Genomic DNA, 15,109 nt, shown 5'->3' on the forward strand with positions numbered 1-15,109 from the left:
GAATTTTTTAAAGTAAGTTTTACAGCATTAAATAAGTCTTCCTTGCTGTTGGATTAGAAATAGACATTATCACATTCACTCACTGGGAAAGAATTTAAATCAGTTGAAGAATGAAGTGGCAGAAGGACTGCCTGAATAGTATTAACAAGTTCAAGAAGAAAGACACATGTTTATTTCCATCCTTCTGTATAACTGGCTTAAAAATATCACAGTGATTTATATACAGATATGTTTGAAGAAAAGTTGATTGTGTCATTGGAAAATATGTCCTAAAACAAGGTGGTTTCTTTCCCAATGTCTTTAAAAGGGTTTTGTGCTGGAGGAAAGGTGGAAACATTACTATGAGTAAAATTAGTTTTAAAACATTCAACAGTTTCCACTTTCCCTCATTTTGACAAAGCACAGATTGCTGCCTTTATTCTGACGGAGACTGTTTAGCCCTACCTAACATCTAGAAATTCAGCATGAGCAGTTTTGCAAACATCACCACAAAATGAGGGAAAGTCTGCAATGCTGGATGTTGACATTACGGTTTGCCTAAAGAAAAGAAGATCCACATGGAGCTGGTTAGTGTAAGCCAGTTTGGAAAGAGAATTTGATTTATTATTATTTCTTAGCCTTTAAAACATAGGTGGGAAATATCTTGGTGCCATGGTTGATTTTGTGAGTGGGAAAAGGTCATACTGGGAGGGTCAATGATTACTAAGATTACCAGATTGCAGTTGTATACCTGCTGATGACCACTAGATGGCACCAAATAAGTATAGTACAGGAAATACTCTTTGTTGTCCCCTAGTGACTGACTGGTGTTTTTTACAGGCTAGTCCTAATAATACAAGATGAGGAGGGCCAAGAATTACTCTTGTTTCTCCTTAGATTTGAAAGAGTGTCTTTTTATGTTTTTTTTTAAACTGTGTTCAGACTGTGTTTTAGGCTATCTACTACAGTTTTTATGCTTCCAATCTCAAAAGAACAGGAAAGTGTACTGATAGTTTTCAACAATTGTGATTATAAGAGCAAGCTGTATCTTCAGGGCCTTGTGCAGCTCTGAGGAGCCTGTCCATCTTTACCTTAAAATGGATTATTTTTCCATTTCTCTGTTTGTTGCCATCTAGATTTTTGCAGTCCTTCATCTTTTGACAATCAGGAAGAACGAGGAGAAGATCTGAGGAAGGGCTCTGAGTAAGCTGCCCGAGTCTGTGAAGGCTCTGCTGCCAACACATGCTACTCCAGCTGAGGCAATGGCTCACCCAAGAATAACAACTGAAGAGGAGGCTATATCAACAGTAATGATTCCTTCCCTCCCTCCTTCAGATACTGAAAATGCTTTCCTGCTCTCTGCTGCCGTGCAATCCAGATCTGGTAGCCCTGAGATTGGCTGAAGCAAGGACAAGAAATGGGACTGGATCCCTTCTGCCTGAGGGCCCAAAGATGTATGCTTCCCCTACCTTTGTTATATTTATCCAAAAAAGTTGCTTAACCTCTCAGACAGGGACGCCTTGCAATATAATGTTAAGTAAACGTAACATTAGACCAGTATCTTGAGGCAAGGGCCCAGAATTCTTGTGTGACCAGATGGCCCTACCTCAAAGATTTTCAGTAACTCCCAAACAGATTCCCGCCCTTTGAATTAGAAACAACCTGCCTTTGATCTCTGGTTATAATTTAAGTCACAGGCAGGCTCCAATTTCTCTTTCCTCACATTTTAAATGCCTCAGATCCAGTGTCAGCAAGTTCTCATCCTCCCCTTGCACCTGGGCAGACTGCAGGCCAGGAAAAGAGGGGGAAGAGCTGCCAAAATAAAAATGAAACTTCTTGGGTTGCCCTTTTCGTTTCCTTCCTTTTCTCTGGGCTCAAAAAACAGAGGCTGAAGGAAAATGTTGAGCAAAATAATACTGTCCAGCAAGGAATATGACCTAGTCCAGTATTAATGCACCATGACCTTTGGAACACATCGTAAAAAATAGAATATTTAGCAATTTAGTATTCCTTAACTTGTACCATAAGGCTAGAGGTGTGCCTAAGAGATTTAGTTTCTATCCAGCATCCCTCTTTATGCTCCAAATATACTCCTTTATAAAATTAGAGGAAGTAGCACAGGCATATTTACTAGTATATGTGTTTATTCATAGTATTGAAAACAACGGCAAAGGATGAAAGAGCAGCTCTAGGGATAAGAGATGCTTTAACATAATTACAAGAATTGTAACTTGTAATTGGGTACGATAAATCAAATAACATTCCAGTTTTGTCGATAGCTATCTCCAAAAGGGCAAGAGTTCAGAATGGGCTTTCTCTTATGAACCCCAAACAGAAGGGTAGAGTCAACCTATCTTCCAAAGCCCCAGAAGAAAAGACAAGAAACAATGGATGGAAACTAATCAAGGAGAGATCCAGCCTAGCACTAAGGAGAAATTTCCTGGCAGTGAAAACAACCAATAGAATGGCTTGCCTTCAGAGGAAGTGGGTGCTTTATCACTGGTGGCTTTTAAGAAAAGACTGGACAATTACTTGATAGAAATGGCATAGGATGGTGATGGCGAAGCTTTTAGAGACCGAGTGCCCAAAAACTGGCCCCACCCCCGCTCCACCCCCTGCCCTCCCACTCCGCCCATCTCCCGCCCCGCCTGCCCACAGGGCCACTCACCGCCTCCAGGGCCCACCGCAGATCACCCAGGCAACCCAGCAGTGCTATGGTGGTCACGCCCTCTGCCCACACCCTGCAGCATCAACTGTGCACAATGGGATGTGAGGGCAAAGTCTTATCTATGCTGCCTGGCTGCCATGTCTTTGGCTGCCCTGCTCCACATGGGCCACGCTCAGGGGTGACTCTCCTTCAGGGGGGCTGCTGGAGAGGAGGGGGTCGTGGGGGAGGCGAGGCTAGGGCAACAGCACGTATGCCCACAGAGAGGGCTCCAAGTGCCGCCTCTGGCACCCGTGCCACAGGTTCGCCCCTACAGGCATAGGATCTCTTACTTGAGCAGGGGATTGAACTAGAAGACCTACAAGGTCCCTTCCAACTCTGTTATTCTGTTATTCTTTTTTCAAGAAGAAAGCAGGTTTATCCTGTGGCTATTTTTATCCAGTTCACCAATATGTGAGTTTAATTCCCAGCTTGGCTCACTGGGAAACTTCAGTCCAGTCATTCTGTCTCTTCTTAAGATCATGGGAGAAAAAAGTGTCTATAAGTGAAATAATTGATATTGATAGATTCTTTATTTATGTAATAGAAATAAATTTCAAGGGTAAAGAAGCAATGAATATTAATATACATATATTAATTATCAAATACCACAATAATGCCTATTTTATGCCAAAATAAATCCAGTATAATGCGGTCCTTCATGTTAGCTGTTAAATGTTTACCAGAATATGAAAAATCCATATGAGACAACGAAGAGTTATTAGAACAGAGTACACAGAATATAAAAGGTTGACCTTGAGACTATGATTCAATTTCCAGTGCCCTTTTTCCTCTTTTGCCATTATCTTATTCTGTTTTGATAGTCTGGCAATCAGAAGCCAAAACATGTTCAGTCTCCCCTAATTTTGACCGGAGTCATAGCAACAGTGACAAACAAAATAGCCCATTTGCACAGAAGATAAGGACATATATCCTGTTTAAAAGTTTAAAATGGTATGACCCCCTTCCTTCAATATATCTTCCAACATTTATCTTTTTTCCTTTCCGATGCCACAGAATATTTAATTGGAATGCTTTTTGTTCTTTTCCATGTACTGTAAGTGCTACAAATTTCATTGCTTTGCTTTATCTATTCCAGCAGCTTTTCCTTGATGGTGAACATTCTCATGTTTAGACTGACACCCAGTTCAAATTAACCTAGCATCTCTTTGCAAATATAAATATAACATATTAAGCATATGCGGTTAATTAGGTACATCCTCTTTTATAACAAAAGACAAGCAATAGTTAAGATGTTTGTTTGAAACAGAAGGTGGTGGAAGTAGCATTTCTTACTCATTCTTTTTTTATATACACATATCAAGCTTTCACACAGATGCACTGTACTGCTGTGAAATAGTCATTCTTCTTCTCAGTCAATTAATCTTGTTTGAGGAAGCCAAATGCATATTCATGGCATTCCAGTATGCAATACTGGACATAATTCTATACATGGAAGGGTATGAGCCAAAATATCTTATGCCCTCATTAGCATATATTTTCATTGCAATAATTCCAAGGCTTTAGGTCAGCCTCAGAATCTTCACTAGAATCTTCTGGGCTGCAGTTAACTCTATACTACTATACGTAGGCCATCACTGTGAAATGCCTGACCTGTTGGAGATACATTTTGGTCTTCATAACTACCAGGCTCCTGCTTTTAGAAACTGATTTACTAAACAAAGTGGACAAAGGAAAAGGAAATCAGTTCTAATAAATTATTAATGACAAGCCTGCTGAGCGCAACTCAACAAATTGAGTTTGTCCCAACCTGTTTGATGATATTGACTTCAGTGTGTGCCTGTGTATGTACTTGTACATGATTATCTGTATGAGTGAGTGTTTACAATTATTTTCACAAGCTTTGCTGAATTTTTTGATACATTGTATCTTCTTTCCCCAAAGCTTCTTAGTGCTTATAATAAATACCTCAGAATAAAGGGCTGCTTAGAAAAATAATTTATGATGAAAATTGGGATCTGAGAATTTTTTAATAAACATATTTGTCCAGGTCTCTTTGACCCAGCAGTCATGAGGAAAATAACATTAGCTTTCAAGAATATATGACCCATAGCTGTGCTCTGACACGATTACAGATGCTTTGGATGTTTTTACCTCACAATAATGGGGTAGGATAAATTTTAATGACAGAGATTTTTTAATTATTAATTTCATTTCTCCTTCCCCATGAATTGAATACTTTAATAATGCTATTCTTTTCTCCTTCCCACAGATCTGTATCCGACCAAGTAGTGGAGGCTGGGAAGCATATTGTTTAAGATGATAAAGTTGTTGGAAAGAAAAAAAAAAGTACATGGTGAACACTGGATAACAACTTCAAGGCCACATTTTATGACTTCTAATAGCAATGTTTACTGAAGTTAAGTTTCCACTGTTGGGAAAAATAAAATGGGAAGTGGACAAAAAGAAAAAAAAAATTCCACCGAAAGGAGCAAAGCTTGTTTGTCTCTTCACATGGGGGAGGGAAGTGCTATTGTGATCATGTCCTTTAACACAATACCAGGGAAGTCCATAGGATAATGGTTTCCCCTTCCAGAATCTCTGCAGGAGCTGGGACAGGGCTATGGTGCTCAATATTGTCACACATATTAGTGGTGCTCCTCATTTGACCCTGAGCTTCTCACTATATTTTAGCAGATATATAGGAAATCACTCACATGTGGCATCTCCCTCCCCCACATGAAATAATTCTGCAGGCAGGAGATTTACAAAGCTGTGTAGGTTAGGGGAAAGGAAGAAAATACAATTTAAAGCTCTGTTGGCTTGCCCAGAACTAAGATGGTATCTTTCTCTTTTTCTCTCTCTCTTTCTTATAAAAATAGCTTATTCAATAGAGAAAATACTTATCCTACTTTAATTTATAAGAGCCAATTCTGAGCACTTCATAAGGGAATGCAGCAGATGGGGGATTGATCCAATAGATCACAGGTGTCAAACGTGCCGCGTCACGTGACATGTCGTGTATCGCGCCTTTTTTTGCATTGCCAGAATTTAAAACCAAATACCTTGGTTTTAAAAATAAGATTCTGACCATTCAAAGATTATCTAACTTGACTGTTGGACTGAATGTTGCATTCTTTTTTCAGACAAACGGTTAACAACTGATCATAGTATGTATGAAAGTAATAGCTACAATACATATCAAAAAGTGTCCTGTGTTGGCATGTTAATAAAAAAAAACAGCTTCCAGTTCTTACAGTGATAGATTTGTGTTCAAGGTTCACATAAATTCTAACTGTTAATGGTCTTTAAGCCAATTTGAGGGAAAAGTGGATTAGCACCATGTGCCAATGTACTATGTAACATGCTACAACACATATAATTATTTACAAATAGCTAATTGGGATCAAACAGTTAAAGGCATGGAATTACAGTGCTACATAACCAGTTGGATCTAGTTACACATTGACATCACATAAAGAAATGAAAGCCAGCTTAGACTGTCAAGTTTTAATAGGTTGTCAGGAACCCTTGTGATCTATTGGAAGTCCTGTGTAGTGAGCCACTGAACTGCATACAGAAGCTTTTCACTGAATGATGTTCTAATAACATAAATAATTCTGGCATCTCCTCCACTTGTCAATAAAGTCATCTTTGTGTGTGTCAGCATACAACATTAGATAATTGGGTCTGTCATGTGGTGTCAGTTCCCTTGGTCCTTTCAGCCACAAATTCCTGGAGTAACAAACATCACCTCATCCTCACTCCAGGCAAGAAGGGAAGAAAAACAAATTGCTACACTCCCTTCTGCATGATGCACTGATGTTGGTATGATGGAAACCTATGCAAGGAAAAAATATTTGTAAATATCCAAACCATCAATTCTCTGTTGCATTTAAAACCTCTGAAGGTGAAATTATGGCGTGCCAGTTGGTGGGGAGGAGGAGTAAAGTGAGTCATGAGTTACCTGTAATGGAAAAATAGATCGACCAGAAACTTCGCAGGAGCACAGCATTACAAAGAAGACACCAGTTTTGCACCAGTTTCAAATAAGCTTCAGGAGAGCTAAAAAGAAACAAAAATTGACTCAACTCTCAGGATCAGCCAAAATGAATGTGATTGCGTAGTCCTGAGCAGGTTCTGAGAGTCCTTGTCTGGAAGTGCTCAAAGTGGTAATACATTACTTTTAAACAAGAGAAAGAAATACAAATACACATGTGTGCATTTTCTTTCTAGTTGGTGGGATGGAGCAAAAGTACATTAACCACTGAACCATATCTTTCAAAGATACTGGAAAACAGCTGATGTGGTACCCATCTTCAAAATGGATCCAGGAAGCTACAGACCAAACAGCCTGACATCAATACCTAGGAAAATTCTGGAAATGATAATCAAGCAATGAATCTGAGAACACATAGAGGCAAGCAAAGTTATAGCCAGAAGCCAACATGAGTATGTCAAAAAGAGATCATGCCAGATAAATCTTATTGTATCGATGAAATGTAGTGACTAAATTATAGTGACTAAATTAGTGGACCAGGGAAATGCTGTGGACATAATTTACTTGGACTTCAGTAAGGCATTTGAAAAGGTAGACCACAACCTGTTACTTTGTAAGATAGAAAAATGTGGATTAGACAGCATCACTACTAGATGTATTTGTAACTGGTTGACTAACAGCACTCAACATATAGTCATTAATGAAACTACACCTACAGGGAGGAAAGTATGCAGTGGGATACCTCAAGGTTCTGTCTTAGGCCAGTACTCTTCAACATCTTCATAAATGGTTTAGATGACAGGATAGAAGGGGAACTCATCAAATTTGCAAATGACACCAGCTGAGGAGAATAGCCAACACTCCAGAAGAAAGGTTCAAGATCCAGAAGGATCTTAACAGATGTGAACCCTGGGCCTCATTCAACAAAATGAAATTCAATTGTAAGAAAAATAAGGTTTTAACCTTAGGCAAGAAAAAAACAAATGCACAGGTATAGAATAAATATACCCAGGTACAGAATACTGCTACCCAGTAGCAGTAACTGTAAGAGAGATCTAGGAGTCCTAATGAACAACCACTTAAATATGAGCCAGCAGTGTGCTGCAGTCACCAAAAAAACCAATGCAGTCCTAGGCTGCATTAACAAGGGGATAGACTCAAGATCATGTGAAGTGTTAGTAAAAGTAAAAGATAAAGTTTCCCTATCCAGTCATGTCTGACTCTAGGGCACAGTCCACATCTCTGTTTGTTGGTAAATTAGCCAGCATTGTCCAAAGATTTTTTCCATGGTCATGTGCAAATCATGGTTATACACCAAAGCACACAGAATGCTGTTACCTTCCCACCAAAGTGGTACCTATTAATCTACTCACATTTGCATGCTTTCGAACTGTTAGGTGGGCAGGATCTAGGGCAAGGTATGGGAACACACTCTGTTGTGTGGCGCTCAGGTCTCAAACCCAAACTGTCAGCTTTCCAGCTGACAAGCTCAGCGTCTGTTTTATAATGCCTTGGTAAGACCATACTTGGAATATTGCATCCAATTTTGATTGTCACAATATAAAGAAGATGTTAGGATTCTAGAAAGAGTGCAGAGAAGAGCTACAAAGATGATGAGGGGACTGGAGGCTAAAACATGTGAAGAACAGTTGCAGGGATTGGGTATGTCTAGTCTAATGAAGGACTAGGTGGTGACATGATAGCAGGGTTTCAATATCTAAGGGACTGCTACAAAGAAGAGGCAGTCAACAGAGGATAGTAACAAAATATTACATCCAGATATAGTAGCATCTGCCCTATGGAATAGCATCCCCCTGGGAATCTGGATGTTAGCCTTTATCAAAATCCTGAAGATCAGCTGCTTCCCCGGACATTTGGACCAGAAGTCTTGGTGAGCTCTGTATTTTTTGACATTTTTTCTTTTTGTCATTGGGACATACCATTTTAACCTAAGATACTATAGGTTTCACACTGTGGTTTCTGTTTTAATTATCTTGTATTCCAGATGATAACACTTGGTTACAAGTCTAACATTTTCCAATGAGCCAAACCACAAATCAGAGATCATTAAATCTGTCAGCCAACAGTACCTCAGGATTTGGGTTGTAATGGATTACTCTTACAACTAAAAATGTTCTTAGATTTTCCAAACTTTTATAAGGTTATGAGCAACATGTCTCATCAGTGATACCAACCTCATAGAAAAGCAAAACAAAGCATTCTGCCAGAGAACACGTTGTTTCTAACTGGAACATTCATTGTCAATTCATTTATATCTGTGACTTGGAAGCCCCTCAATGAATTAAATACAACTACCAGTACAACTGCTTTTCGAGATTAGTAAGCCTACAAACCCAAATGCCAGCAAGTCTACTCAACAGTTACATCAATCAGACCTGCTCATTGTCACTCTGGAAGAACACCCTGGAACAGCAAGAAAGGTTGGAACAATAATGTCAAAATAATGAGCGAATAAAATACATGGAACTATTATGCAGCCATAGTGCAGCAGACCTGGAACTCACTGAAGATTCACTAGGCCCTACTTGTAGATCACAGAGATGTGTGGATAAAGCCTTGCAGAAGACCTGGCCTATGTTTCCTCCTCCTGTTATCATTTATTGTATGAAAAATACCCAAGTAGGACTAAGGAGTCAAGCTAATGTTGGAAAGTCCTCAGCAAAAAAGGTTTATAACCAGTTCTCCATAAGAGTATTTGTGAAACTATGGTTGAACAATAGAAGAGGGATAACCCTTACAAATAGTATTGCAGCCAAGCAGAATATTTTCTTTTTCCAGAATGTTGAGCTTGAAATGACTTCCAGGATGTTAATACATAGCTGCTTTTTCCCCTTAAAAATTATATTTTCCATGTAAATCCTACTGTACATTTTGTCAGCAGGAAGATCATTTTCACATAACCTGTCCAAAATTCTCCATGGTGCCCAGTGTCTGAGTGAGACTGACCATTGACTCAGGAGGTTTATTTTTTATTGATTTGGTCAACTTTGTATTCCATACTAAAGCAGTACGTAACTTCATATATTGGTAATAGCAGCTGGGCACTACAATCATGTGGACTTAGATTTAAAATGTTTCTCCTCCTTGACAAAACAAATGTAGGGAGTGAATCTCCCATAATTTATTTAAATTCATAATTTTCCTCTAACATTTTAGATGTCGTGGAGGTAAACCACGTGCTAGTCAGATTAAATCCATCCTTTCTTCCCATCCTGCCTAACTGTAATGATGGAAATTTTATTGCTTTGTAAGAGCAAAAGAAACCTTTCTAGTGTAGAAGACAGTCACAAAAACTGCTAATCGGAAACCAAATGAATGAAAAACTGAAAGGAACTACATTTGCTGAATATACTGGGGTGGCTTTTGTATTAGTTCCTGAGAGCAAAGAGGAAGAGTACTCTATTCTTTGTTCTCTAAACTCAGCAGGCCTCTATTGATACATTCAGCCTTAGTAGCTTACCTAGTAGTACGAGAATGGAGACTGGACAAATTGAAGGAATGAGCTAGTTCTTCTTTTTCCAAGGCCAGAAAAGAATCCACATTTTATTTTAAGTGGATTTAATAACCAAAGACATCAACAAGCATGTGTGTGTGTGTGTGTGTGTGTGTGTGTGTGTGTGTGTGTGTGTGTATATATATATATATATATATATATATATATATATATACACACACACACACACACATTACAAATCCAATTTTTTTTCAGAAAAAGAAATTTGGATAGATAGATAGATAGATAGATAGATAGATAGATAGATAGATAGATAGATAGATAGATAGATAGATAGATAGATAGATAGATAGATAGATAGATAGATAGATAGATGCAAGACATTCAAACTGGTCAGTCCTAGAAGAGACCAACCCCGACGGCTCTTTAGAAGGCCAGATCCTGAAGTTGAAACTCAAGTACTTTGGCCACCTAATGAGAAGGAAGGGCTCACTGGAGAAGAGCCTAATGCTGGGAAAGATTGAGGGCAATAGAAGAATGGAATGACAGAGAATGAGGTGGCTGGATGGAGTCACTGAAGCAGTAGGCGTGAGCTTAAATGGACTCCAGAAGATGGTAGAGGACAGGAAGACCTGGAGGAATGTTATCCATGGGGTTGCGATGGGTCAGACACGACTTCGTAATTAACAACTATATATATATATATATATATATATATATATATATATATATATATATATATATATATATATCTCCCATATTTGGGCTGACAGGGTGCATCAAAAAAAAAAAAACATTCAAGGTAATTCTCCTCCCTTGTCTCTTCCCTCCCTGACACAGCTGACAAAGTGAGAAAGAGCCTATGGCCTAGAGGTTAACACAGCTGCCTAAAGTGCAAGCAGCCCAGGTTCGAATCTCAGAAGGGTATGTTTGGCTGATGAGAGCTAATTAGCTCGAAATAGCTATTCCATTCTCCCTTAATTCTTTGTTAGCAATCCAAATTTTATGGGACGAAAGTCCCATTCATCATCTTCAGGCTGGTGTTTTTGGCTTCCTGCTTCTAGAAGTGTTCTGGGAGAGTGTTCTGTTTGGGTGGGGGCTTTGTTGTGCTCAGGTTAGTCTGAGTTGCAGGGGGATTTGACATGGTGAGCTGCATTGCTGTTGTTTGGCTTCGCGTTTGTGGTCGTTCCTCATCTTCATGGTGGGTGTCAGTTTGCTTCGTATGGATTGGAAGGGTTTAAAGTGGCTAATGATGCAGCTGTGGTCTGGCTTCTGGTTTGTGGTCATGCCTCATCATCGGTGTGAGTTTGGGTTTGCTTTTTGCGTGGATATGTGGTGGTGACATCCTGTATGGTTTTCATGAGTGTGGGTCTGGTGTCATTCTTTGTGTTACGGACTCGTTTGTCAATAAGGGCGGCTTTCCAAATGGCTGGTAGGCGGGAGGTATCATCTCATTTATTCATGCTGTGTGGGTATTCTTCTATCTCAATGGCTTCTCTGATTATTCTGTTCTTAAAGTGTTCAGTTTTGGCAATAGTTCTGGTCTTTTTAAAGTCAGTTTCATGTCCTGTGGCTTTAAGGTGTTGGACCAGGGAGGAAGTTGGTTCCTCTTTTTTTGACTGAGTTCTTGTGTCCTGGTCATACTAGGGTAACTTTTGAAAGTCTGGCTCTGCAATCCAGTAAGCATTCACAATAAAATCTTTCTGCATAAATTCTCTTTAAAATCTTTCCAATGTGAATGCTTTTTCACTTTGTCATCCTTAGGGCTCTCTCACAGAGCTGTTAGTTAAAGGCAATTAGATTAAGATAGTGGTATGGCATCGTGCATTATAAAAGTGGTGCCATTTGGGAAAGGCAGCACAAAACAATTTACTTTCTAGCAATTGTGCACACATCTCACATGAAGCATAATGTAATTTATTTATTTTTGGCTTGCAATGTTCTATGAACTCATCCACTGTGAACTGCAACCATGATTTATAGAGGGGGCTATTTATGGTTTGGCATTAATGTATGTCTGAACTTTTAGTCTGTGGTGGTTTATTTAATAAGCCATGTTTAAATGAGCTGTGGTTTAGCATGTGGCAGAACCCTCCTGGGCATGGCATTCTGGATTAAAGAAGCAGTAGAAGAATAGGGACATTTGACAAAGGAAAGAGAGAGAGAGTTAAGACAGCATGGAGGGCTAAAAAGGCAAGGAGAGCACAATGGGTCCTGTGACTGCTTTGAAATTATGTGACTAAAAGTACACTGTTTATATTAAGCTGGAAATTGCTGTTTGTTTACTCAAAGAGAGTCACATGGAATAAAGGCCAAACTCAAAAACGACCTAACTGTTCAACTGGCTAAAGGAAAAGCTATAAAGAGCAATAACTTTAAATTAAAAAAAAAACAGAAATATGACCCAGCATCCTCATTTTGGACTTACTGAAAGGTCATTAGAGGCAAGACAGCCATTCCATTCCAGTGATAGGAAACATCTACATGTTGGGTTTAAACTATGAGCTTGTTCAAAATAAATGATACAAAGTATGTAGAGAAAAAGAGTTGGTTTAATAAACTCAGACTCATTTTTATAAAAGTGGCTGGAAAGGGTAACTTGATAGTTTTTTTTTAATTGGTGAGGAGGATAAAATAAAAGCATTCCAGTGGTTTCAATAAACAGCTTTCCCTTAAGACTTTTGGAGCACATGTGATTACATATCGTTCTTGTAGGTATGTTATTTTTCACTCTCTGGAAGGTAATTAGAGCATTCGTTATTTTGTAAAGATATTCTATGGAGAACGTGCTGTACAAAATAATATTTGAAGTTGAGGTGACTAAAGAAACACAACTGGACCTTCAGTTTGTAACTCATGAATTATAGGTTCAAGTGTATTGAGAGGAGAGAAATAGCTTAGTAGGATTCAGCTTCAGACATCCTGACGTCTCCTCCCCTCCTGCTTGGGCACCTCAGTCTGGAGAGCAGATCCCTGCAGGTGCAAATGGCAAAACAGACCAACATTGAGTAGTTCCTCCTCCTGTCTTTAACGGGAAGCATGAATGTTTACAGATTCAATGAAGGCTAATCATTGAACTTCCTAGTCAAAGAAGAAAACATTTTGGTCAAATTTTACCATCCTTTTTGGAGAGTGGGGGGGGGGAGATGCAAAAACATTTGAATTGGCTTGAAATGAAAGCACATACCTCACACGCTTGTAACTAATCTCACAAGGAGAGAGAGAAAAAACCCCAAACTCTGTTTTTTTGGCTTTGAACATTTTGAAACAGGAAGCCATTTGCTGGTGGAATTCATGCTTAGCTGGTCCAAGAGCCACCCGTTCTTATTACTCCGGGGCTAAAAAAGAAATCAAAGTAAAAACGCATAAGCAGATTGTTTTCTGTCTCGTTTCGATTTTTGCCCCTTTTCTGCCAGTTTTGTTCTACAAATTTTGCATTCGGAAACAGATCCCCGTGCTTTTTTGCTCGGCTTTCATTTTATTTACTCAGCTGTAGATTCGCCTCAATTGGTAGCTCCTGTTCTCACCTGGCTTTATAGCTAAACAAAATGAAGGAAGGTTGCAAGATGTATTTGCATGGTTGCTGAGCCAAATAATAATCTGGATAAAAGTGAGGTTACCATGGAATTGATATAAAAAAATTATAGACTTTACCCTTTTCAGAATATTCAGAGCTACTTAAAACAGGGGTGGGCATTCAATGCAGCTTTCCATGTATCTTAAGCCATAAAATGTCCAAATGTTGGCAGTGAATTTGGGTTGGGTTTTAGAGGGTGTTTTGTAAGATAGGAATAGTAGCAGTTGACTCAGAGAGCCCAAACAGCCAAAATGGGCTAATTTCAGACTGTTGGTGCAGCTAACCTTCCCCAAAGCCCCAAAATAGTCTTGAAAAAATGGCCATATCCCTTTGCTGCATTATTGAATGTCTTCCTCCAAGCTAAAATATAACATTCTGTAGGAAGAATAACCTTCAGACTTCTAGATTTGGAATGTTTTATACTAAATGTTACATTTAACATCTTAACTATAATCAGTTTTATTTATTATTATTTATTTATTAAATGGCACGCTGTCCATGTTGCTGGAGGAGACTCTAGGTGGCTTACAGACAAACTTAAATTTTTGAACTACTAAATATTTTAATTTAAATTACTAAGTGTTTTAAATCTAAGAGCATTGCATTTTCAAATTATATAATGAGTCATCATTTTTATTAACAAATAGATATATGTTTGCAATGTTGAGTCAGTGTTGACTCCTGGCACTTGCTTAGACAAATCCCAGCAATTTTCTTGGCAAGAATATAGAAGTGGCTTGCCATTGCTTCCTTTCTAGGGCTAAAAGACTGGGACTGGACTAAGGTCCCCTAACTGGCTGTGTACTTGCCAACCTGACTCTCAGCAGTTCCCATGAGTCTCTACAAAACTAAAAAAAAAAAAAAAGATAAAATCCTAGTCTTTACAAAGTTATTTTTTAATTGAAAGAAAAACTTTGTGAAGAAAAATTACACTTTGCATACTCATTTGGCTACAAAAACAGGATCTAAATCACATTTAAATAAATTACAGAAATATAATTTCTATATAAACATCTATATATGATTTGCATATATAGGTTAGGGTTTTTTTTCTTTTAAATTACAATGCAGTTATTTTTTAATTTCAGTGTTATTTTTATTGTGCCTTCTAGTTCTTAGATCAATCACAACAGTTCGAGTCAATGAGCACCACATTATGATGTAAATAATATCACAATAGATTGCCATCAAGTAGATTTTGATAGATGCTAGTATTATCTGCCTAAGCAATTGAAAGTGGCAACAGTAATAATAATAATTTATTAAACTTGTATGTCACTTGATCCCAATGACTCTGGTCAATCAAGTAAAGAAATACAATAAAGTCAATAAAAGATAACAAAATAAATGATGAAAGATGACGAATGTGACAGACCAGAGGGAATGAAGTATGTGTGCGTGTGTGTTTGGGTG

At 38.4% G+C, this 15,109-nt stretch overlaps 1 long non-coding RNA gene across 1 annotated transcript; it reads left to right on the forward strand.

Annotated features, from left to right (window-relative positions):
• The first annotated feature begins 432 nt into the window (after positions 1-432).
• LOC120298667 lies at positions 433-5,638 on the forward strand. The gene is made up of 3 exons (XR_005554167.1): positions 433-566; positions 1,116-1,286; positions 4,917-5,638. It is a non-coding gene; the product is annotated as an uncharacterized LOC120298667 (long non-coding RNA).
• Positions 5,639-15,109: the final 9,471 nt, after the last annotated feature.

This window comes from Crotalus tigris, unplaced genomic scaffold (genome assembly GCF_016545835.1).
Source record: "Crotalus tigris isolate CLP2741 ecotype Arizona unplaced genomic scaffold, ASM1654583v1 scf7180000017611.44802233496:7321179, whole genome shotgun sequence".
Taxonomy (NCBI): Eukaryota; Metazoa; Chordata; class Lepidosauria; order Squamata; family Viperidae; genus Crotalus; species Crotalus tigris.